We start from the raw sequence: 27,390 nt of genomic DNA, 5'->3' as shown, positions 1-27,390 counted from the left end.
TCGGGCGCAACACAAGTTTCGGGCGCAACACAAGCTTGTGTTGCGCCCGAAACATCGTGATTTATTTTATATTATACCTACGTGACTTTACCGAAAGAACCAAAGAGTATAGGATTGATTTTGTGTTTTAAGGACTCATCCCATCGCACCGCAGTGCCAGTAATCGCACTTGTTTCCGTCGCATCGTTGGTATTGTTTGAAAATTCCTCCCCTGACTCCGTCGAGTTGTGTTTGCTCCATTATCCTCACTATAACGTGACCATACTGTGTGTATATTATGTGTACAGAGGGATAACATTCAGTCTCACATTTACGAGCCGATGCATGTGTCATGATCACCTAAGCGTCTGTACAATCAGAATGTTTGTTTGGTGATGCTGCAACCGCAAATAACAAAAATAAAAACTCAACAACGTTGTCACCAAAACTGTGGGGGGAGGGGGTGTTGTTTTTGCGTGAGCTCGTTGCTGGGTGCCTCGATGTTGCCGATGTGGAACGATGTGACAGTCGCGGCTACCACGAGAGCGGGAGACCTCGTTGAGGCCCCCCACCGCGGTCCTCCCTCGCGCCTGCCCCGGGGCCCATCTGTGCGAGAGCATTGCTGCTGGGGGTGCTCGGCGCCTCTGGCGGGCCCCGCGGGGTGGCGTCTGCGCTCACGGGCGCTCGTGGTGACCCCTGGAGCTGGCCACGCTGCGGAGACGCGGGGGCCTCTCTGCTCACAGCACCGCCGAGTCCACGTGCGGAAACGATTCCATCCGCTGCGTTTGGCAGACGAGGGGAGCCCTCTGGCAGCCTGTGAGTTGGACCTTCACTGCAACGTATTAAATAAGCGGACAATACGCCCCCTTAACAAATCTGTCCCATCCGCGCGAATAGATAAATAAACGTTCAAATGAAATATATTTGATACACCCCATCAGCCACGCGGCCTTCTGTGAGCTTCTAATTTCAGCAGCGTTGGTTCAACACAAACAAACTCGGGACCGGTTTCAACACTCAGCATCTCATCAGCAGGGTCAGGCTTGCCTGGACCAATTGTGGTGAGCTGGCAGATGTCACAGTGGCACTCCCTGTTATATTTGGGGTCCTTATTCGACGCACAACGATCGACCACACAACAAATCACTCTCCTACCGTGTCTCTATGGCATTCTCTGTGTATGTACTATGAACAAGGTCCATTGCCCAACACGTCACCATCATACATGTTTCACGGTGAGGCAGGAGGACAATGTTCACCCCTACCTATTATTGCTGCGGGAGCGGCATTCTACCTCGCTGATAGGAACTATGGTGGGGGGAGGCTTGACGCTATGACAGTCACCCGTCTCAACGCCGCAGCGGCAGCGTGTGCCGGACAACAGCGGCCGCCTTGGGAAACTCTGTCAGCCGCCCCGTGCCACCCCTCCAACATTTTCAGAGTGCCCCATTCGTGGGCAGGTAAAGCTGTATGAGATGTCACCGTCACTTAGTTGTGAATGGCGGTATCGTTTATTCTGTAAGAAACGCTGACTTTTTTTTGAATGGCCCCAAAACAAAATAAAAAATAAACCCACGAGCCAAAGTTGTGTTTCCACGTCGCATTAGAATGCAATATACTTCCCCCGCCCCCTCCCTCGGGTCAAAAGAAACAATAGCTCAGATTGCAGTCGGTTGGTGCGCGCTGGATTCCCACACAATAGGGGTTAGAGGCTATTCCCGGCCGAGTGCCGTGTTGACTTAGCGATTCAGGGGGCCCGCAATCGCGAATTCCAAACACCCTCCCTTTATCCCCCGCAAAACATCTGCTTCCATCTTCTGTCTGTGTTCGGACCTGATCAGTCGTGTTTGCTTTGTGACGGAAGCTCAAACCGTTCGTCGAGTTGTCGGTGGGTTGGCAGTGGTAAGAGTACCGGCGATGATTATTATGAATAATATTGTTATTGTACTCTGGCTGTACAACTTGGGACGCCGCAACAGGCTGATGGCGCCACGGCTCCAGAAAGACCGGCAGACATCTTCACGTGGCACAGCGTATCACAAGCGTCGAGGAGATTTCGTCATCCATAACAGAGGTTTTTTTGTGTTAGATCGCGTACATATAAATGCGTCTTTAAACCCGCCACCACCTGACAGCCAATTAATAAGGGTTGTCACGTAAACAAAACATGCCAAATTGTTACCAGTTCAGCACACCGGTGTGTTGGGGAGTAAATCCACAACAATTACAATTCCAGTACCGTGACGTTTCGCCAAAAATTACTGCCAGTTTCATCAGGCGACAGCCAGAGTTGTGGAGAATTCCTCCTATTTCTATTTTGAATGAGTGCGTTTTCAATCTAGATTTATATCGAAAGGAAGAGCGTTCCAGATGGCCGCAAAAGCGTATCCAAAAGCGTGCGATGCAGCGGAAGTCTTTGTTCGATGGTTAGCCAAAAGCCGCTGCTGCGAGGATGACCGGAGTTCACGTGATGGTTTATGCTCATTGACGAGATCAGCAAGGTATTGTCGTTCATTTGTGGCGAGCACTTTGTGTGTAATGAGTGCGACCTGTATAATGTATTCGTTCGGCAACCGGGAGCCAATGCAGCTCGGCGAGCACTGGGCAGACAATTCGGATCTTGCAGTACCGGTCGCGACATGTGCGAGAGAAGTTTGTACACGCTGTAGCTTGGTAATGCTCTTGCCAGACGTCCCGTAGAGCAGTGAGTTGCAATAATCGACCCTTGTTGATACTATGCTACACGCCACCGTGTTGGCTACGTCACGACTCAATAGTGGTCGAATGTGTCGTAGAGCCCTGATATGAAACTTGTAGGACCTGACGATATTTTGCACGTGGCGATCAAATTAGATTCTGGTCGAGTATGGTGCCGAGGCTCTTTCGATGAGTAGAAACCTGAATCCTAATCCTCCCAACAAATTGTTTTGCTTGAGCCCGAGTGCCAACCAATCAGGATCTCACGTTTTTGTTCCTGATCAAGCAGCCTATCTAACTTTGACTTCACTGAGGAGTACGATTGTGTATCATCAGCATATTGATGGAACTTGATGCCACGCGATGAGATGACAACGGCGATCGGAGAGAACTAAGTAGGGCCTGAGGACCATGTAGGTGTGACTCAATTCATCCCAGTTCCGTACCCGATACACCGTGACCTTAGCGGCCTGATGAGTAGCTTGCGGTGTCGAAGGCGGCTGGGAGATCGAGCATCCAGATACGTTTCCTTCTCTGTCCACTGATGTGAAGAAGAGCCATTGTCTAAAATATTGCCTATTAGATATATTTATTTTATTATAAGATCACAGCGTTGTTGACAAATGTGTTTGTTATGCGTGCTCGTGCACGCCTGCCAACGCAGCAACATCAGTATCATCGTGACAAAATCGTTTGTTTAATTCAAAGGCAAACAGCATTTTCTTGTCATTTGCGTACCGTAGCGACTGCTAATGAGGTTTATTTTTTTCGTGCACGAAATTTTGCATCAGATTACACAACTAATATTAAAAGGCAATTCATTTCCAGGACACTAATTGCACTTGCGTTTGTTTGAAGATAATTATTATCGCGTCGTGAACTTTCGACTGGGGAGTGCAGATTGCTATCTGAGCGCGGGCAATTAGACTTAAACTATTTACAACGAAACTGCTTCAATTTGACCAGGTAAGGTCCACTGGGCTGTAAAGCTCTTTTTCAAAGCGACCTGGCCACACGTGACAGTTCAACGAAGTGGCTTATAATCATCACGTGGAAATGTATATCAGCAAAATACTCTTAAACGCATGTTCCTAAAAAAAATGAAAACCAGAGGGGGCCCGGATAAAAAAAAAATCCACGCGACCACGGAGAACGAGCCACGTGAATCTCCAAATATACCGGTGCCATGGTCGGGATCGAACCCACGACTGCCTGCATACGAGGCGAGGTAATTAACATCGCGCCACCGTGGCCGCCGCATCACCGCGTGCGGTGCGGCAACGGTGGCGTCTGGGGTCACGGCGCCGCTCGCCTCTCCAACCGCCAAGCTGCAACGTCCCGTTGGGCCGCACCTCGCGAGCCACTCCACATTCGCCGCTCTTCTCGCCGCTCTTGGCTGCCCCTTGCGCCGACGCCGCCGTGCGAGCGAAGCCCGAGGCGATCCGCGGCGCGCACGGCGTCTGTTGGTCGGAGGAGGCCTCCCGCTGTGGTGCTCGTTGTTGAAAAGCGGCGACGTCGCTCGCCCTTGCTCTTGGTTGCTTTGTGGCGGCCTTCGGGCCACCACGGCAATTGCGACGCAACGTTGTTGTTGTTGCTGTCGTCGTTATCGTCGTCGTATTGGACCGAGGCTCATCCAGCAGGGTGAGAAGCGCAACATATTCCCACCGGTGCGCGGCCCCTCAAGCACAGCACGTGTGTCCTGTTTGCCTCCCACTTCCGTTGTTATGCCCTAGGAGCCCACCCCAGTGCCCCGATGTGCCCTCGTTTCTGGATGTGTGGGCCTCATGAGACGGGCCCTTTATCGCTGGACATATACTCTCATGTCATAACATGCTCTCGTGATCCAAGCACACGCCTCTTTCTCATTATGTATATACTTTAACATTACTTACGATTATTGTGCACATCACTAGCAACAAATGTACGCCTCAAATGCATTGTTAGTATTATTATTATGATCATACGCTTTTTTGCTCCAGGTAAGTCTCACCGAGTGTGATGACTCTTTTGCAGGGAGGGCGATTCTTGCCGTGTAGATTCTACTTCAGTAATTTTAGTGCCACTTTTTTTTTCCTTTTGGAATGTACCCCCGGCACGCGGTGGCCCATTCTTGCGAATGACACCGCACGAGAGTTGACGTTCACCGTGAAGCGGGGATGGCCGCGTAAGCATTCATTGTATCTGTCCAACACATACCGCGGCATTGACCAGGGCGGCCGCTGGAGTCAAACCGTGAACGGCCAGCGGCGAACCGACGAAGTAAGTCATAGTCCCATCAAAAGCTCCTCGTCATCCAAACCGCCCCATTGCAGGGCAGTATTGAGCGAAGCTGTTGCCATTGGTGATGCTGTGATCAGCCAGGCTCCCTCCGTCGTCCCTGTCGTGATGTAATTGTCACGACTGGAGGCTCATGGGCGCCACCGTGGCAAGATGTTAACTACCTTGCCTGGTATACAGGAGGTCGTGGGTTCAATCCAGACCCTGACGCCCACTGTATATTTGGAGTTTGCGGTGTCTCTCTCTCTCTCCCCGTTTTCGCATTGCCTCTCGGAGCTGCGCGAGCCTGGTGGTGGTGTGATGTTAACTACCTCGCCCGGTATACAATAGGTCGGGGGTTTGGAGTTTTTCCCTCCACATTTATAATCAACATTCATTTTGAGTATTTTGCTGCTATAAATTTCCACGTGATGAGCCACTTCGTTGAGCAATCATTTGTGATGGCCAGGTCGTTTCTGAAAAAGAGCTACATAGCTCAGTGGGGCCTTACCTTGTTCAAATTCAAATAGTTTTCTGGTTTCGTGCTGGAGCAGTGGAATTGGCCAAGCAACGCAATGCTGAGCAATCACCGACAGTTTACTCAATTTGGATCTCGCACAGCAGCAGCCGCATTGTCGCCGCCAACTCAAAAAAAAACTTGGTAGGGCCCCCCTGATAAAGAGTCTTGAGACTCAACTCTCCTGGGAAAACAATCAAAGTGTAATCGTAATAATGATACCCTGGCGACCACTTGCGTCGAGCCTCCCAGGAGCATTGAACTTCGCATCAAATCCGAGTGCATCTGGGAGGTAGCTCCTTGTTGAAGCGGTTCTGTGTCCAAGCAATAGGGCCGCACGTTTTGGGTGTTATGCATGCTCTGGATTTAAATATGGATCTTATTTATTGACTTATTTTAGGAGGGTGCTGTTTTAGATTTTTTTTTCTGCCAAATAATGAGCGTTTATTATGAAAATGGGAGGAAATCGGTGCACCCGAAGAAGCCCCCCCACACCCCCCGCCGCACGTGTGAGGGGGCAACGCTCTATCCTCGGACGGACCGAGACAGATTGTGACGAGTCCACTTGCTGTACCTCCTTCTCCTGGCAAGCCCAGGGTACGGCACCTCGACTCCCGCGGGAAGGGAAGGGTAGTCTCACAACAGAGTTGGTGGATCGCAAAAATATGCTAACAGCTGTGTAGAGTTGTACGTGTCCTGAGCGGCACGGGAGCGTGCACATTTCGCAGGCCCGTGCCGTGTGCTGCTGCTGCTTCTGCTCCTGCTGCTGCTGTAGCGACTTGAACCTCACATCGTCGTCATCAGCAGACCTTCCACTGTGTCGTCTCGGAGCTCACCGAACGATGCGCAGAGTCGCTCGCTGGGCAGCGCGTCGGCAGAGATGGCTTGAAGTCGAATTGCTGCGTGCACGGTGAACCCTCGCTATGCGCGCGCGAGTTCTGGATTCGCGAGTCTCGCATATATTCTCGAGTTTACTTAAACGTATACCAGTTCCCTGTTCGCGACCGTGCCGGACTCCGGTATTCGCGAGTGTACTATGTCGTGCCAGACCGTCGACACCGGTTAGGTGCGTGCAGAGTGTTGCTACGTTTGAAACGGTCTGCGAAGATTCGGTACGCCCTCTCGGCTGCCCGCTTAGTCCTCAAGTCTCGCAGTAATCCCGCCGCTGTGCATCTTTACTCCATGCGGACTTACAGTCGACTCGTTTATACATATCGATGTAAACGAGTCGACCGTGAGGTCCATGATGAAAAAGAACGCGAATTCAACCAGGGGGAGTGTTGTGATGAGCGCTCCCCGGAGTGATAAATGATATCCTCTGTGCGGCGTTGATGTCAAACTCCTGCATCTCCCGAGGAGTTATCCTCCTGAATTCCTCACCATCACCATCACCTCCATCGTCGTCAAATCATCATCATCATGAAAGGTAATTTAAAAGCACATTCTTTATAATTTAGTAGTCATTGTTATTAAACATGTATCATTTCCCACCGTTTTGTTCACTCGTACCAAGAACGTTTCCCTATTTTCCCCCATTGGAACCAGGTTTCTGCATTCGAGAATTTTCCATAGGCGAGTGTTTTCAAGAACGTAACCCTCACGCATGTAGAGAGAGGCTTATACTGGATTCATAAACTCCACCGTTGAGCAGCTTTGTGTAACTTCTTCGCACGGAGCTATCCGGCGGCAATTCTTCAGATGGCTTTCCAGGTTGAAGCAATTTCTCTACAACCCTCTTTGAACCACAAAATTAGGGGCCACTCCGATGGCCTCATCCCAATGCTCTAATCGCATCCTCATGGGGGGACCACGTGCTCTGGCACCGTGGCTTTAATGCGTTGTTCATTTTCCTGGCGTTCTCCATTGAGAAACCACATTTTAAACATTTGCTGTAAAGAGTGATGTCGAGGTTAAGTGACTGGTCAATCACATATTATGAAACGACGGCGATGGTGGTGGTGGTAGTAGTGGTAGTGGTGGTAGTGGTGGTAGTGGTGGTAGTGATGGTAGTGATGGTAGTGATGGTAGTGATGGTAGGGGGAAGTGGTTGTGTAGCGGTGAGCAACCTGCACTATAATCCCGGCCACCCGCGTTCGATTCCCGCTCACGGCCAACACCAGTGACGATTATCTGAACCGGTCTTGGGCTTGCTCTGGGTCGGCTCAACCTCAAATGAGTATCTGGTGCGATGTGTAAACATCCCGACTAGGGAGACAAATACGACCGGGCGTGGTGTTGGCCACCCACTCCCTTCGTTTGCCGTGCCGGCCTTCATAGTTGCTATGCACTCACTCACGGCACTTGCCCCAACAGTCTGTTCAGGCGATACGGGGAATCTTTGTTTTTGGTGGTGGTGGTGCTGGTGGTATGACGTCCCCTCATAGCTGGTGCTCTTGGGCCCTCGCATGAATTCTGCACTCACGCCCACAGCTCAGACCGGGGCTCATGGGAGCTCTGTACCAACGTGACGGACGATGTGACGAGCCTGCCATTGGTACGTTCATTACTGGAGCATGGAGCTCACGTGGCCCAGTGGCGGTAGCGTGTTGGCCGCTCGTCGCAGAGGATTATGGGTTCGAATCCAGTGGCCGGTCTGGTTAATACCGCGATGTACCTTGGACCGCAATATGAATACGAGGCGGCCATCTGCTTCACGGTGGACGTCAACTCTCGCGCGGTGTCACTCGCTGAGAATGGGCCACCCCGCATGCTCGCGGCGCAGTCCAAATGTTGAAAACAAAACAAACAGAAAAACAGTGCCGCACAAAATTGACTGAAGTTGAATCCACGCAGCGATCATCACCGAAGAAACGCGCCACGCGGTTTGACCCCCACGTGCGGCGCGCCGCGCTGTCGCTGCCCGCAGCCCGGGGACCATCGGCGCGCTCGGGGGTACGATTTTCTGGTCCCGGTGGCCGCGACAGGCGGCCGTTTGGTCAGCGCGCTGGAAAGCCAAGGTGGGGGGAGGAGGGGTGGGGAGGCGAGGGGGAACGCAGGGCTAGGCAGGGCTGCAGGAAGCCGGCCGCGACCAGGGGACGCCGCGCGTGTTTGTGCCATATCTGCTGGACCCCCCCCCTCCCCGACTTATTTTGCGCGCCTCTCAAAATAGCCCCGGCGATATTCGCCACGGAGCCGCGTGGTTACCGCTCTGGCTTGCGCATCGCTCTCCGGGCATTGTCCAACTGCAGCATCAAGGCACCGAGCGAGCGGGCGGGCGGTGCGTCATAGCTGACGGCACCGCTCGTGGATTTATTATTCCGTTCACTCGATGATTGCTCGACTGCACATGCAGATTAGTGTTACTACTTCGACCAGCATGGTTGTTTTCCTCAGGGAAGTCTCTCAAGACGATGTTCAAGAGGGCCCTGCTAAAGGTTTGGCAGACTGGAGCGATCTTGCCGCGTTTAATCCTAATTGAGTGATTTGCGGGTGATTTTTTTTGCATAAATGTGGATATTTTGCCAATAGCAGTAACATGGTGTGTGTTGAAGCATGCACAGCAGGGGGAGAACATACAAACTGTACGCAATTATACGCACACAAAATACGTACAAAGATCCTCCAAAGAGCCTTAACAGACTCTTGGGGCAAGTGCTGTTAGCGAGCACCTATTAAGGCTGGCATGACACACGAGGGGGTGGGTGGCCAGCATCACGCCCGGCCGTCTTTGTCTCCTTAGTAGCGATGTTTACACACCGCAACAGGTATCAATTTGAGGCTGAGTCGACCTAGGGGAGGCCCAGGACCGGTTCCGATGAAAGTCATTGGTGGCCGTGAGCGGGAATCGAACTCGGGTCACCAGGTTCGTAGTGAAGCACGCTAACCGCAACACTGCCGCTCCCAACAACTAACCCACTTTTAGCGAGTAGCACCAATGCAGGCCGGCACGGCACACGAGAGGGTGGGGGGCCAACACCACGCCCATCCAGGCACTCACAATGGGCAGAACAGGCGGAGAACACGGAGACTTCCACACAGAGAGGCGCCCGTGTGAGGAATCGAACCCAGGTAATTCTTTACGTACGCCACTGCGCCATCGTGCCGCCCAACTGCAGTACCCGTGCACGCCCGCGCCCTCTCTCTCTCTCGAAGAGAGAGAGAGAGGGACGCGTCGGAATGATACGCTCGTTTCGCTGCGCCTCCAGGCTGCGAGGATGTCAATTATACGGAGCATTGTTTCAGACTTAACAGGACATCTGTCAGAGAGACGGCCCCATTCTGAAGAACGTCCAAACCCCCGAACGGGAAGTCTGCGCGCGCCTGTGTTTGCGCAGATAGCGCCCCTTTTGCACTTTGATCGACATCGCGCAACTGCTCGCTCGCGAGGAAAGAGCCCTCCTCGGTGATTGTACCCCCGCGACGACTCGTAAACATTCGACAACAGGATGGTGGACGATCCGCGGAGAGAGGAAGGGCGCGTACATAGGCCAGACGGGTAACAACAACCGCGGGATATTTTCCAGTCTTGCGCCACACATCGGGCGGAGCGCCTCTGAGTCCACGATGACAGAGAGAGAGAGACGAACCTTGAGCAGGACAATGGCGCCCACACACACGGGGGAAGGAGTGGCTACATCTGGATTGTTGCTTCGGCTACCAACTCCCAAACACCAACCTCCAACCACCAAACCCTAAACCACCCACCACAAACTCCAAACCATCAACCCCCCACCACCAACCACCAACCACCAACCCCCAACCATCAACTATCAACCATCACCTCCCAACCTCCAACCCCCAATCACCAACCATCAACTATCAACCATCAACTCCCAAACCCCAACCCCCAACCCCCAACCACCAACCCCCAACCATCAACTATCAACCACCAACCCCCAACTCCCAACCACCACAGCAACCGCAATCACAACCACCGCACCAGCGTGGGGTACATTCCCCAATAGCAGCTGCAACGCGGCCGAGGTTTGTCGGCACATGGGAAGGCCCCAAGGCTACGCGGTCGCTCCGTGTCCACTGTGAGGCAGCTGCGGGCTAATGCGGAGGGGACACACACACACGTCGTGGTTGGGGGTGAGCCACTCCGAACACACGCGATGAGGTGAACACGAGGAGTGTGTCGACTCCAATGGTACGTGACGAGGTGAACACGAGGAGTGAGTCGACTCCGATGGTATGCGACGAGGTGAATACCAGGAGTGAGCTGACTCCTCAACATCGGCTACGGCACAGGGAGAAGAGTAAAACTCCCGTATGAAGTGTCTACTCCATGAGCAGCATTGAGGAGTACAGGGCCACCCAGAGATGGGCAATGCCACCCAGAGATGGGCAATGCCACCCAGAGATAGGCAATGCCACCCAGAGATGGGCAACGCCACTTAAAGATGGACAATGCCACCCAGAGATGGGCAATGCCACTTAGAGATGGGCAATGCCACCCAGAGATGGGCAATGCCACCCAGAGATGGGCAATGCCACCCAGAGATGGGCAATGCCACCCAGAGATGGGCAATGCCACCTAGAGATGGGCAATGCCACCTAGAGATGGGCAATGCCACCAAGAGATGGGCAATGCCACCTAGAGATGGGCAATGCCACCTAGAGATGGGCAATGCCACGAAGAGATGGGCAATGCCACCTAGAGATGGACAATGCCACCCAGAGGTGGGCAATGCCACCTAGAGATGGGCAATGTCACCTAGAGATGGGCAATGCCACCAAAAGATGGGCAATGCCACCCAGAGATGGGCAATGCCATCTAGAGATGGGCAATGCCACCCAGAGATGGGCAATGTCACCCAGAGATGGGCAATGCCACCTAGAGATGGGCAATGCCACCCAGAGGTGGGCAATGCCACCTAGAGATGGGCAATGCCACCTAGAGATGGGCAATGCCACCTAGAGATGGGCAATGCCACCTAGAGATGGGCAATGCCACCCAGAGATGGGCAATGCCACCTAGAGATGGGCAATGCCATCTAGAGATGGGCAATGCCACCTAGAGATGGGCAATGCCATCTAGAGATGGGCAATGCCACCCAGAGATGGGCAATGCCACTTAGAGATGGGCAATGCCACCCAGAGATGGGCAATGCCACCCAGAGATGGGCAATGCCACCTAGAGATGGGCAATGCCGCCCAGAGGTGGGCAATGCCACCTAGAGATGGGCAATGTCACCTAGAGATGGGCAATGTCACCTAGAGATGGGCAATGCCACCAAGAGATGGGCAATGCCACTTAGAGATGGAAAATGTCACCTAGAGATGGGCAATGCCACCAAGAGATGGGCAATGCCACCCAGAGATGGGCAATGCCATCTAGAGATGGGCAATGCCACCCAGAGATGGGCAATGTCACCCAGAGATGGGCAATGCCACCTAGTGATGGGCAATGTCACCCAGAGATAGGCAATGCCACCTAGAGATGGGCAATGTCACCCAGACATGGGCAATGCCACCCAGAGATGGGCAATGCCACCTAGAGATGGGCAATGCCACCCAGAGATGGGCAATGTCACCTAGAGATGGACAATGTCACCCAGAGATAGACAATGCCACCTAGAGATGGGCAATGTCACCCAGAGATGAGCAATGTCACCCAGAGATGGGCAATGCCACCCAGAGATGGGCAATGCCACCTAGAGATGGGCAATACCACCCAGAGATGGCAATGTCACCCAGAGATGGACAATGCCACCTAGAGATGGGCAATGTCACCCAGAGATGGGCAATGCCACCCAGAGATAGGCAATGCCACCCAGAGATGGGCAATGCCACCCAGAGATGGGCGACTTAAGGGCTGGCCAAGAGCGATGGCGATGAGATTGTAAGCGCGGACCTTGGAGGCCGGGTGGGCCGAAGCATCTGCGAAATAGAAAGGAGGGCTGTGTCTGTGCTCTGGGTTTGTTGATCTCCTTTCGCAACAAACACAGCCAACCGCGCCAGTTGGAGGTGCGGGGGAAATACAACACCATGCCACCCGAGTAGGGACAGGTGTAGCTGATGCAGTGGCGCACGTGCACACAGTCGCGCAAGCACACACAAACTAATATACACAGTCGGACACACACCCACAGTACACACTCTCACACATATATACACACTTGCACAATCACAGTTCACAAAGACAAAGATCCCCCGTATAGGCTTGATGGACTGTTGGGACAAGAGCTGTTAGCGAGCACCTATAAGGATACGCAAGGGGGTGGGTGGCTAGCACCACGCCTGGCCGCCTTTGTCTCCCTGATATGCACACTCGCACACACACACACACACTGATAAACGCATTAATGCACACCCCGATTAAGTGAACCGAGGCTCTGAATCACCAGATGCGATGCTTTGAATCTTCTAGAGATGTGATGATGTCATACGGATTGAGCTCTTCATTAATCCGGCCCCAGGCCTGGCTTAGACTCCAGCTATCCCAGCAAGATTTTGAAACCTTGGCAGGCCGGCATATCATGTCGGCAAGTGGAAAAACACTCGTACCGTGTGGCCTCAGTCGACGTTTTTCAGAAAAACCTCGTCACAGCAACCTCAACTCTGAATGACAATGTTACTGGGTTCTTTTTTTTATTGCGGTGTCGTCGTTCATGCAAACTGCATCTCTCGCCATCGGTGACGAACGGAAGTGGAAGTTGACAGAACTCTCCAATTTCTGGATATTCTGCTCGGGCGTGGCCGAAATGGTAAAATAACACAGCGTGTTTACTGAAAGAAAACGCACACTGACGCCTGTCTGAATGCAGAGTCGCACCATCACCCCACACCGAAATCCGCTCTCATCAAGACGCTCATACATCGGGCTAAGAAAGTGTGAGATGATATAGTCTGAGAAGTGAAATTAAACGTGTTAAAGAAGCGCTGCAATTAAACGGTTACAATGATGCATACATCAACAGGGCACTTATTGCCAAAACCAAATCAAATAACACGAGAGTTGAAGCTGACCAAGTATTTAAAACTATTAAATACCGTATATTGCGGGAGTAACTGATGAACTAGCCAGATTTTTGTAGACACAAAACATCCGAGTTAGATTCAGCACGGTACATACAGAAACTGTCTGGTACTAAATATGTATTACCAAAGTTATCAGCAGAGCGTGTGTACCGGATTAATTGCACTAGTGGCAAATGTTTTTTGGGCAGACAGGACGAATGGTCAGCACGAGACTAAAGAACACCAAAGGAATTTTAAATACTCCCAGATACAACTGTCGGCAGTAGCAGAACACGCGTGCCAACAAGGACACTCAATTTATTTTGATAATGTAGAAGTTCTGTGCAAATCTAGTTACTACTGGCCAAGACTAATTAGATCATCTACAGAATTGAGAGAAATTAAAATAATTGTCATCGTTCGGAGAGCTGCTTGGAAGCGAATCATTAAATAATACATTGTTTAAATGCATGCCTATACAGGTCACCATACATCAATGGGGCACTGCTATTTTATTGCACGTAAACGACAGGAGGGACAAGAACAAGGTGCATTCATAATGTAAGTTGATTACCATATGAATAACCCAGCCGGTAATGGATAACCATTGTAATTTATATGCATTCATTAACCCCGCCTCACACGTGAAGGGCTCACAAGTGACGTCATCACATCTACGCCCTCTATTTAAGGAACGAAACAGGAGGATTTATCCACAAATCTGGCTGTCGCCTGAGGAAGCCTTTCTATCCCCAGTGGCGATGTTTACACACCGCACCATGTACTAATTTGAGGCTGAGTTGACCTAGGAAAGGCCCAGGACCGGTTAAAATAATCGGGTGGCCGGGGTCCTAGCACAGCGCACTTACCACTATGCCACCGCTCCCCACAAGAGAGGCCATGAGAGGGGAATGGCCGATACTCGGGGTGATAAGGCAACTGAAAGGGTGCTGTGGTGGCTAGGAGATGTTAACTCCCTTGCCTGGTATACAGGAGTTCGTAGGTTCTGATCTTGACACCTGCTGTATATTTGGAGTTTGCGTGGTCACGTGGATTTTTCCTCTGGATCATTCGGTTTTCCCTCCACATTCAGAAACACGCGTTTATGGTATTTATCTGTGAACAATTTGTACGTAATAAGCCACTTCGTTGAGCTATCATTTGTGGCCAGGTCGCTTCTGAAATAGAGTTTATAACTAAGTGGGCCTTACCTGGTAAAGTACAAATTATTATTTAGAATGTTTAGTTTAGAGTTCCGTTTACCCCATTGTCCTCACTGTAACGCGTGCATACCGTTTGTATATGTAATAAAGGTCATTGAGGCGACTTCTGGAATCCGGTCTTTTATTCAACTTGCATTACAGCTTTCCTTCACGCTGCTGACAGGCAGCGTGAGAGGGATAAAGAAAGAGACGTGCCGCCACGTGGCAACCCGGAGCCCCGCTCACGCTTGACCCCTTCCTCCGTTCGTTCCCGTTCTGACCACGTGTCGTTCGTCTCCACCCCTATTTAATACCCGGGTCACGTGGTATGTTTCCACCAATCATGGTTAGCCTCCATGGAATATTCCAGGCTCCCTCGTAGGCTCCCGGGACCACGCCCCCGACTCATCTCCCCATTGGCTGTGGCCAAAGCCAGCAGAACCAATCCTCTACTTACAGCTGTCACCTTTACGTTACGTCAGGGCCACGCCCCTAGGCTTCCCCCCATTGGCTATAGACCAGGACCGGCAGAGCCGGATATATCCTCACATTACATATATAATGTGCACACATGGAAAACATTGGTTCTTACATCCATGAGCCGTAAGAATCTATACGTAGTGAAATAAAAAGTAGTTTCGAAGAAAGAAGCGTTTGTTCCGAAAGTTCTGTTGAGCGATCTGAAAGGGAAGTCCCTTGTTTTCTGGGTTGCTCAAATGGTGTGGCGCGTGGGTCTCGGGCGACGTCCGTGAAGTAGCGGACATCTGCCACAAAGAGCTTCATGGCTCATCGGATTACACCTAATTCTGACGCCGCTTCTGTGAGGCCTAGGAACGCCGCGTGATCGTGGTTGCGATGGTGGTTGCGATGGTGGTCGCGATCGTGATTGCGGCCGTGATTGCGATCGTTATTGTGACTGCGTTTTCAACCATGGTTGCAATCGTGGTTGCGACCGTGATTGCGATCATGGTTGCAACTGTGGTCACGATCGTGATTGCGATCATGGTTGCAATCGTGGTTGCGATCGTGATTGCGACCGTGTCTGCGACCGTGGTTGCGATCACGGTTGTGATTGTTATTGTTATCGTGGTTGTGATCGTGGTTGCGACTTTGTTTGCGATCGTGGTTGCAACCGTGGTTGCAATCGTGATTGCAATCTTGGTTGCAAACGGTGTTCCGATCGTAGTCGTGACCGTGATTGCGACTGTGATTGCGCCGTGATTGCGATTGTGGTTGCGATTGTGATTGCAATCGTGGTTGTGATCGTGGTTGCGATCGTGGCTGTGATCGTGATTGCGACCTTGATTGCGATTGTGGTTGGGACCGTGGTTGCGATGGTGGTTATAATGGTGGTTGCGATCGTGGTTGTGATGGTGCTTGCAACCATGGTTACGATCGTGGTTGTGATCGTCGGTCTAAACGGGCGCCGCACGGTTAGACAAGAGATGGACTGATTGTGGTGCGGTAGGATGTGGATCTGAGTGGACTTGTCGATGACAGATAACAGCGGTGTCAAGATCGGCCTCTGTAGAGGAGACTCGTGAAGGACGCTGCTGGACAGTTGGAGGAAGTCGCCCTCTAGCAACAACGGAGGGCAGAGGAGCAACGCTCACAACAATGAGCGGAGTGCCAGGCGGCTAAAACGCAGAAAGTTAGCACATTGGGGGGCACAGCTGGTGCATCTGCCAGTCATCTCAGTCGGTCAACCCATGGCACCTGCAGGATCTGTTCCGTGACCTACTGCAAACAGCGAGCCTTCGACACTTCACGTGGCCTCAAAGTGCACCTGGTACGGCACAGGCGCCGTGGTGACTTCACCGCCACTTAGTGGCGAACGGCGGTTGTTGTTGTTGTTGATCGGTGTTGTGATTGTGGTCGTGCAGAGAGAACCGCCGGGTGCAATGGACGACGCAACGGGAAGGGCTGCGTTGCTTCCCTGGCGAGACTTATTTTGCGAGCGACCAACTCTGTCCCGTGACACCGACGTCACAATCGGGGTATTAAAAACACAAAAACTCAATTGACCGCTGACTCTCACATTCGGTGTGGAAATTGAAGTCTTTAACGTGGGGGACCTTTTGTGTTGAGCCCCTGCCACTCCTCACTCCGTCTCGTGCCCAGAAAACACGCTCAGTTGATGTCAGAGTTTCGGAAGTGTTTTCAAAGATTTAACGCGGTACAAAGAACACGGATTTAATTTTTTCTTTAAAAAAATCCATGCACAAATAATAAACCCCTTTGTGTAGGTGCGTGTGTGTGGCTTGGGCAGGAAACAGGCTGGATCCTGACATTATCTATGACCTGCTATCCCAGCTAGCCCAACGGGCAAGAGGAAATCCCATGCCACTGAGCAAATCAGATAGCCACAATGACATACACACACATACACACACATACACACCCCAACATGCACTTCAATTCAAACTATAACATAAACACACGTATGCTGCAAGGCATATACACACACAAAGATCCCCCATATTGCCTGAACAGACTGTTGGGGCAAGTGCTGTTAACGAACACCTATGAAGGCCGGCACAGCACACGAGGGGGTGGGTGGCCAGCACCACGCCCGGCCGCCTTTGTCTCCCCGGTGGTAATGTTTAGACACCGCACCAGGTACCCATTTGAGGCTGAGTCGACCTAGGAGAGGCCCAGGATCGGTTTAAATAATCGTCACTGGCGTTAGTGGTGAGCGAGAATCGAACTCGGGTGGCTGGGGTCGTAGCACAGCGCACTAACCGCTATGCCACCGCTCGCTCCCCACAAGAGAAGCCATGAGAGGGGAATGACCGATACTCGGGGTGATAAGGCAACTGAAAGGGCGCTGTGGTGGCTAGGAGATGTTAACTCCCTCGCCTGGTATACAGGAGGTCGTGGGTTCGATCCCGACTCCGACGCCTGCTGTATATTTGGAGTTTGAGTGTCTCTCTCCCCCCCGTGGTCATGTGGATTTTTTCTCTGGATCCTTCGGTTTTTCCCTCCACATTCAGAAACACGCGTTTATGGTATTTATCTGCGAACAATTTGTACATAATAAGCCACTTCGTTGAACTATCATTGGTGGCCAGGTCGCTTCTGAAAAAGAGCTATATAACTAATTTTTATTTTACCTCACCCGGTAAAATTAAAATTAGTATTTAGAATGTTTAGTTTAGAGTTGTTTTTACCCCATTGTCCTCACTGTAACGCGTGCATACCGTTTGTATATAATGTGCACACATGGAAAACATTGGTTCTTACATCCATGAGCCGTAAGAATCTATACGTAGTGAAATAAAAAGTAGTTTCGCAGAAAGAAGCGTTTGTTGCGTGGCAAATCAAGTTGCGATGAAGTCCCGCAAGAATCGAGATTCAGACATTGGGAAGATATTCGGAAGAGAGACAATTTTCTTCGAGAAGATAACCCCATGAGCCACGAGTGTGGCGGCGAACTCGACAGCAAAGGCCGCTCGCACCAGGACTCGGGAAATCTCGCAGCCGGCACCAGGAGGTGGGTGTGGGGGGGGGGCACACGCCAACAACAACAACAAAACAGCAACAACAGTCGTTGCAAGTTCCGAAAGTTCTGTTGAGCGATCTGAAAAGGAAGTCCCTTGTTTTCTGGGTCGCTCAAACGGTGTCGCACGTGGGCCTCGGGCGACGCCTGTGAAGTAGCGGACATCTGCCACAAAGAGCTTCATGGCTTATCGGATTACGCCAGGATGAATAAACAAAAAATCTGATTCTGACGCCGCTTCTGTGAGGCCGAGGAACGCCGCGCGATCGTGGTTGCGACCATGGTCGAGATCGTGGTTGCGATCGTGGTTGCGACCGTGGTTGCGATAGTAGTTGCGGCCGTGATTGCGATCGTGATTGTGACTGTGGTTGCGATCATGGTTACCGGGTTCGTAGCGCAGTGCGCTATGTACACACACAAAGACGCATGCACACCTAACTACAGAGGCGGCTCAGAGCATTGCATAGCGTGCTCATTCAGAATCGGCAGCGTAACCGGTTACTAAAACCATCGGACATGCCAGCTTTCGTCCGCTCCACCGATTAGCACGGTTGGCTACGTAAGGTTCGAAAGGAGTTCACCATACATATGTAGACTCACACAGAGACCCATCGTTTGTTGTGCTTCAACCGCACCTCTGATTAGCACGGTTGACTACGTACGACGCCAAAGAAGTTCAACATACACACATACAGCATCTGCTACAGCTGCTCAGTGGAGAGGAACCAGCTTATTTCGGAAGCCCGATGTTGACAACCAATAAGAGATCACTTATTCTGAACATATATATAAGTATATATATATGTTTTTGTGATTTATTCTGTGAACGCTTTAGAATATTCATCGAATGAGCCTACACACACGAGCACTGCATGCAGGGTAACGACGTCACAGCTCAGCTGACGTTCCCTTGTCACGGCACGTTAGCCGCCAAGTGGCACTTTCAGCTCCCGGAGCAGTGGGAGCCCGATGCTGATACATAAAGCCGCGAGACAAGGGACTCCCGCTGCATCGGAGGCATCCGTGGCGGGGGGGGATGCCGGGGCACGAAAGTACCGCGGCGGATTGACGCCATGCAATCTGTGAAATCAGCGGCCCTGTATTGGGACTGTGAACGGATGGAGGCTGATGTACCCCCTCGGTTTTTCACATAAGTGGCACGCGCAAACGTGATGACGCATCCTCCGTTGTTACTCGAGTGCAAGGGGTCGGGAAACCTGCGGCTCCGGAGCCGCATGCGGTGGCTCTTTAAGCAACTGCATTGCGGGCTCTTGAAATATTGAAGGGTTATTTTGTTACCGAATTCGACACAAAAAATGGCTCTTCTTGTTGTGTTTGGTTGCCCACCCCTGTTCATGGGAGTCCAGTTTACCATGGAAGTTCAGTTTACCATGGAAGTCCAGTTTATCATGGAAGTCCAGTTTACCATGAGGGTCCAGTTCACTACATGATTCCAATTTACCATGGGAGTCCAGTTTAATAATAATAATTTACATGTATTTGTAAGGCGCCTTTGCACTAATGTCTCAAGGTGCAGTTTACCATCGGCGCGGCTCATTGAGGACTGCTTCGTGGCGTTATTTATTCAGGAACAAAACAGGCTCTTATTCTTCACACAGTGCATTGGCGTTCTCTTGAAAATGTGAGGGTTTTTTACGGGAATTGGAAAACAATGAAGTCTCTTCTTGATATGTTAATGGCCGACCCCCTGCTCTAGGGGCATATAACATGAAGTCAAAACTTTTTACGCAGATCTCCATCGCAAAAAAAAAAACAAGTACGCAGGCCAGGAATGACACCGACTGTCAGATGGAGAGGTGGAAGTTCTGGATGTCCACTCTGCCCTTGCGGGCGAGCTTCTGAGCCAGGCGCTATCGCTGTGGACGTCACCAAAGATGTGGGGACCAGCTGCTGGGACAAAGTGCGAGGAGACAAATTATTTAGAGAGAGAAATGAAACACTGCAATCATGGGAATGGTGCCTCGATCATGCAATAGTGAGCGAGAGAGAGACAGAGACAGTCACTGTGATGTCCAATGGGAAGGAACGGCAGGAAACGTTAGGAGCAGATCCTGGGCGCAGGGTGAATGCGAGCAAAACAAATGTGATGCACACCCGGCCATTGTTTCATTTTAAACAATATCTCAAATCAGAAGAAGTGAGACAAAGATAAAGACCCCCGTATAGCCTTAACAGATTGTTGGGGCAAGTGCTGTGAAGGCCGGCACGGCATACGGGGGGGGGGGGGGGGGTGAGTGGTCAGCACGACGCCCGGCCGCCTTTGTCTTCCTCGTCTCGATGTTTTACGCACCGCACCAGGTACTCATTTGAGGCTGAATCGACCTAGGGGAGAACCAGGACCGGTCCAAATATTCGCCCACTGTTATTGGTCATGAGCAAGAATGAATCTCGAGTCGTTGGGTTTCTCGCGCAGCGCGCTAACCGCTGCACCACCGCTCAGCCCCAAAGAAGTGAGAGAGTGCAAGCGTGCAGAGACAAAGATCCCCCGTGTAGCCTTAAGAGACTGTAGGGGCAAGTGCCGTTAGCCAGCACCTATGAAGGCTAGCACGGCACACGAGGGACGGGTGGCCAGCACCACGCCCAGCCGCCTTTGTCTTCCTAGTAGCGCACCAGGTACTCGTTTGAGGCTGAGTCGACCTAGGGGAGGCCCAGGACCGGTTCAGATAATCGTCACTGGTGTTGGCCGTGAGCGGGAATCGAACTCGGGTCACTGGGTTCATAGAGCATCGCACTACCTGTTACGCTACCGCTCCACACACACACGTGTGCTGCCCCATTGTATCAAGAGAATGACGGAATGCATCAATGCACTGGCTCTGCTCATTGTGGGGGGTGAGGTCACGGTCCATGCGGTGTAAGCCGATCGTTGGGTTGGTGCAACGCGTGGCACTCTGGAAACGAGCAACACTCTGACGCGCAGCGTAAACACACGGAGAAGTGAGAAACAACATGCCGTGCGGTTCACGCGTCATGCACCCTTCGGGGGGAATCCGTTGGTTGCGATGCACGTGCCTTAAGTGTTCCCAATTCATACTCGTTGGTTCTTTCGGTAAAGTCACGTTTTCCCACCTGATAATGGATGCTTGCGTTGCGCCAGAAACGTCGTGATTCGTTTTATTTTATTTACTACCTACGTGACTTTACCGAAAAAACCAAAAAGTATGGATTCCTGCAGTCACGAAAGCTTCAAATCAAGATTGTTCCCAATTCGCCACGTCCCCTTGCAGCGCGTTCCGATGGCCGTGAACCCCAGGCGAGCTCCGACTGGGAGTCGACAAACGATGGTGAACGTGAAGCCGCAGATGCAATGCGACAGGCCACAGATGGGCCCCTGAGTTGATAGGGACCGTGAATAGCGTCGGGGGCACCTAGCCTGGCACGGCGCGCGTTGGACGCAGTCACACGGAGTGAGTGTTCACACGGAGTGAGTGTTCACATGGCGTGAGTGTTCACACGGAGTGTTTTGACCACAATCCAACGCGCCTGTTTAATGCATGAGCCCGCTCACAGCACGCGATGCTAAACCATCGTGAAATCGATGTTCAGCAGCGAATCGACTGCCGCACACACTGTGCGATTAAAATATATATATACATGGATATTACCTTGTAACTATTATGCAACCGTTAAATACATTGCACTTTACATTACCAATTTTACAATTGGTGCGAAATGAGATATTATTGTCGGTGTTTCAGTGGCAGGGTGGTGGCCCTGACTTCCACTCCTGACTCGGGACCCCTCTCTGAGTGGAGTATGTGTGTTCTCTCTCCCGCCCTCTGGCTAAAACAAAAAAAACACGGCGTGACCGGTATTGGGCAAAACATTCCATCCTTAATAAAAAGCATCTACACATTATTAAATTGACATTACACACAGCAGCAAAATATCGGGACCCCCCCCCTGCTGTGAAATCTTAGCAGGATCCTCCTGTCGATTAAATTAAAAAAGTGTCTTGAGACTCTGTGAGGCTTTCCTGGGTAAAAACAAACGGAGAGATCATGACAGCGACAAGGAACAAGAAGATTCTCGTCCTTGGCCGGTCTCATCCGTGGACGAGGCAGTCAGGTCGTCCTTGGTGACGAGATGTTAACTACCTCGCCTGGTATACAGGAGGTTGTGGGTTCAATCCCGACCATGACGCCTGCTGCATATTGGGAGTTTGCGTGTCTCTCTCCCCGTGGTCGCGTGGATTTTTTTCCGGGTTTTCCAGTTTTTCCCTCCAGGTGTAGAATCAACATCACCACGCGTTTAGAGCATTTGGTTGCTGCCTTAAATGTCCACGTGATGATAAGCTACTTTGCTAAGCTATCGTTTATGGCCAAGTCGCTTCTGAAAAAGAGATACAGTATAGCTCAGCGGTTCTTCTTATCTGCTAAAATAAAAATCGTGAAAGAAAAATTGTAAAGTAAAAATATGAAAATAAAAATAGTGAAATAGAAATATTCCAATAAAATAGTAATATAAAAATAGTGAAATATTTTTTTTAAATCAAATAGTGAAATGAAAATATTAAAATTTTAACATCTAGCAGAAGTGACGTCTCGAGTCTGAGTCTGGGCTCCTCACCTGAGCACATCGTGGAAGCCCCACGCGGAGAGGAGGGGGCGGGGCTCCTGAGTGTGGGTTCTTCATATCCGTGCTGTATCGGAGCGTTTGGTGTAAGGAGCTATCACCCGCCGTGACAAACGGCAACATTAAAAGCAAATATCATCCCGCCGCCAATCCCGCGACGTAAAACGCGTTTACACAATCGCGCAAACTCGCGTGTGTGCAAAGTGCAACGGTCATTACCTGTTACGCGGCAGCCCGGCTCCGCAAGCGCTCCCCAGGCAATCTCCTTCATCGGTCTCATAATCAAAGCAAATCGTTCCGAGCAGATGCTGCGGCGCTAGCGGCGGAGGGCGGACGCCTTCCCGGGGGGGGGGGGGGGCGGTAACCGCGGGCGTGCACGAGAAAACGCGAACTCGCGCGCACGCGGCCCGCACTCGCGCCTGTCAGGGTGGGGAACCTTTTTCTGCCAAGGGCCATGTGGATATTTATAACATCATTCGCGGGCCATACAAAATTATCAACTTAAAAATTAGCCTGTTATATTTGGTCAAACATTTAATTAACTTACCCCTAATGTGATGTCTGGAACAGACCAAATGATATCCCGGGCCTTATACGGCCCGCGGGCCGGACGTTCCCCACCCCATAAATCGACGATGCCCCCACGCGAGGCGATGTCGATAATGGCTGCAAAAGCTTGATCAGGAGAAATGGGAATTTTACGATTTTCACTTCTCCTTTCCTTAAGCGCCCCACCCAATGCGTCCGACGCGTAATGGTGCGGCGGCGGCAGTGGTGGTGGTGGCGGTGGTGTCACCGCTCCAGCCCGCTCATGCTCGTATCCGATTAGCGAGCTAATGCTCGATGTCATTTTCGCAGAAGCTGCGGCAGCCGCACCGGGGAGCGTTTATAGTTCGTCGATTCACCTTTTATTTGATACCAGGTAGCAAGGCCCCACTGAGCTGGGTAGCTCTTTTATCAGAAGCGACCTGGCTATCACAAATGATTCATCACGTAAAAATGTATAGCAGACAAATACACTAAATACATGTGGAGGGAAAAACGGGAGGACCCGGAGAGAAATCCATGCGACCACGGGGAGAGACACGCAACCTCCAAATGTACGGTGTGACGTACAGACTTGTGTCAGCAAGGAGGTGGTCACCATATGGTGACCACCTCCTTGCCTGCACTCTGTCAGTGGCTCGCTACCTCTCCGGTCTCTCTCTGTGCTGGAACGTCATTTATGTTATAGTTGTTCTAAGACGCACACCGTTATTTACATACCGAGGCTCCCACAGCAAGAAACAACTTGCTGTAGTTGTCTCACCCAATGACGATTGCTTGTGTTGCGATCGAAACGTCGTGATCTATTATATTTTTCTACCTATGTGACTTTACCGAAGTAACCAAAGAGTAACGATACAACTGTTACACGTGCCATCAGCCACACGGCCAACATGGGACCTGTTTTGCCAGTATCATAGTATCAATAGATCAGGTGTTAAGATGTTCAAACACCAAATAGAAACCTGGTTTGACACTGGTGAGACGAGGCCCTAAAGATGGCTGTCTCTGGTGTAGACAAATCAGTTTCAAAGGCAATGCCATATATTATATTATCCGAGCATGTTCATCACAAGTAATGTGTGTGGTTAATGCAGACATGATCCCTTGAAAAATGTTTTAATTTGGTGTTTGAACATCTTAAATCCTCCCGTTTTATTGCCAGAAATGGTTAAACCTATTGTTATATTTTCGAACTGGAGTGTGTTTAGAGGCAAGGGCTCGCTCCCCATGTTGTTAGCCATGACACCGAGTTGGCAGCAAAACTATATACAGGTATCGCTCGATTTACAAACGCTCAGTCTACGAAATGTCGCGTGAACGCAATTGACAAATCGCGGACACTTTTTCGATGAACAAAATCGATTTTTTTCCCCCGCGTGAACAAAATTTCACTGCGGCCACGCGCGCCACGAGGTCGTCAGACGAGAAGCCACCAACCCGGGAGTGGCTGCGTCATCGTCGTCATCATCATCATTATCACGGTGTCTCCGTAGTGGCAGCAGCGACGTCACCACACATCGCCTCGCCGGGAATTCCAACACGCAGCAGATCTCTTGGGGAGTTCCATCAAAAGGTTAATACATATTTTTATAGGTATTAAATATACATACGTGACTTCACCGAACGAACCAAAGAGTATGGATTCCTGCAGTCACGAAAGCTGTAAATCAAGACATATTTTTATTTAAAATGTATTCCTATTGAATAGTTTTAATGTTTATGTTCTTCATTATTATTTTTGTAGTGTGAAGAACGATGTAGGTGTATAGTTTTAGGTTATAGAGTTTAAGTAACTGTCTGAAACGCATCCCTCATTTTAGTACTAAATTAATGGAAAAAGCCATTTAGATTTACGAAATTTCCCTTTACCCGTTTTTTTTAAAGAACGCATTCATTTTTTAATCGAGGGATGTATGTTGCATGTATGTTGGACTTATTTCGCACCGTGTGTAGCCAACCGTGCTGATCGGAGGTGCAGGGTTGGGGGAAGGACAACCGACTAAACGCAAAATCAGTTCTGCAAAAATAATACAGAGCACTGAGACTATTTTATAGAATAACTTGCTCAGGTATGGTTTCAGAATGCATTGCGAATTGGCATAACGTCAATAAGTGTTTATGGTGATATACAGGGTGTTTCAAAGAGATGGACCCAATTTCAGAGCAGTATATTTCACGATGGTAACATGTTACAATTACACATAAGTTACAAACGGTTTAGTGAGTTATCAAGTTGTACTAACCATTTTATAAATGCTCTATGTGCCCTCCACCTGCTGTACGGACAACATCGAGACGATAGTTGAATTCGTCCCAAACGCCTCTCTTACATTTCCTTCTGAGGTGCGTGGTCGCCCTGTGCTCTTCCCCTTACATAAATAGCCTGTTTTCTCAAATTGTCGGTACCAACAACGAATGCTCTTTGACATTGGCGGGTCAATGCCAAAACGCCGTTGAAACGCACGCTGCACCGCAATTACGGATTTAGTCTCGCCGAACTGCAGAACGCAAAACGCCCCTTGTGTGTTGCGGGGTCGCCGTCTTGCAAATGACTGAGGCTAGAAGCTGTTTGTGCGCTGGGAGAGGATTCTAGCGGTAACCATTTGAAATTCTATGCCCCGCCCTTTCAAGTGGTAAGAGTTTCATTCATGGGCGGTTCGTGGTTGCAGAGATATAGCGATTTCAAATCGGGTCCATGTGTATATACAGGCAGTGCTCGACTTACGAACACCAGTACTTACCAACGAGCTTCCATGAAATATACAAAAAATAACAGTCGACTTAATACGCGAACTCACACTTGCAAACTGAACCACGTTACTATTTTGCTCAGAGGAGCGATGCGCCACGAGACGTAGTGAGTCGCCCTCGCAGCTGGGAGTGTTTGCGCGTGTGTGCTCGCGCGGACGTGTGTGTGTGAAAATGTGAGTGGACTTGCCGATGACTGGCACCAGCGGTGTCAAGATCGGCCTCAGTGGAGGAGGATCGTGAAGGACGCTGCTACTGTGCAGTTGGAAGCAGTCGCCCTCCAACAACAACAAAGGGCGGAGGAGCGACGCTCACAACAACGAGCGGAGCGCCGGGTGGCTAAAGCACAGCAAGTTGGTACAGTAGGGGGCACAGGTGGTGCATCAGCCACTCATCTCAGTCAGTTGACCTGTGGCATCTGGGTCTGCCCCGTGACCTCCTGCCAGCGGGAGTTCAACACTTCACGTGGCCTCAAGGTGCACATAACCTGGCACAAGCGTCGTGGTGACGTCACCGCCACTTAGTGGCGGTTGTTGTGTTGTTATTGTTGTTGTGTGTGGGGAGCGGTAGTGTAGCGGTTAGCGCGCTACACTCTGAAGGTAGCGATTCGAGTTCGATTCCCACTCACGGCCAACACCAATGACGATTATCTGAACCGGTCCTGGGCCTCCCTTAGGTCGACTCAGCCTCAAATGAGTACCTGGTGCGGTGTGTAAACATCGCCACTGGGGAGACAAAGGTCGTGGTGCTGGCCACCCACCCTTGTGTGCCGTTCCGGCCTTCATAGGTGCTCGCTAACAGCACTTTCCCCAACAGTCTGCTCAGGCTATACGGGGGATCTTTGTCTTTGTTTGTCTGCGCCATATGTGTGCAATCGTGGTGACTCATTGCCCCCTTTCCGACTGCAAGCTAGCATCAGGACTCAAGGTAAGTGAAAATAAAGCAGTTTTTTTCTATTTATGTAACTTTAATTAGTTTTTTTTACAACAGTATTTTTGTTACATTTTTAAATGCAAATGTGCAATACTTCGTCTTAATTATGAGTTTAAAAATGCTCCCTCTTACGTTGAACCGTAACAAATTTCATGACACCCACCGTATTAGGCATGTAAATACATTGCATTGTTGTGTTCCGACTTACGAACCGTTCGACTTACGAACGGGTCGCAGAACATGAGGACTGCCTTCGCATACGCGACGTGTGTATGACGTGCAACAGGTGGGAACGACGTCGTATTGCCCGAACGAGGTTGTAGCCCGGGTGGCCGCCAGAGGCTCCCGCTGCACGAGACAGCAGAGCGGCACTGCTGCTGCGTTTCTCCGAGCACTCTCAAACGCCCGTCGCGCCCATTAACAACGCCGCCGTACTTTTACGCCGGGATGTTGTTAATGGAGGCTGTCAGGTTGACGGCGAGCGTTGGCGCGCATCGCTTTAATATTTCATC

This window comes from Lampetra fluviatilis, chromosome 49 (assembly GCF_964198595.1).
Source record: "Lampetra fluviatilis chromosome 49, kcLamFluv1.1, whole genome shotgun sequence".
Classification (NCBI taxonomy): Eukaryota; Metazoa; Chordata; class Hyperoartia; order Petromyzontiformes; family Petromyzontidae; genus Lampetra; species Lampetra fluviatilis.
This window is presented reverse-complemented; position numbering follows the sequence as displayed.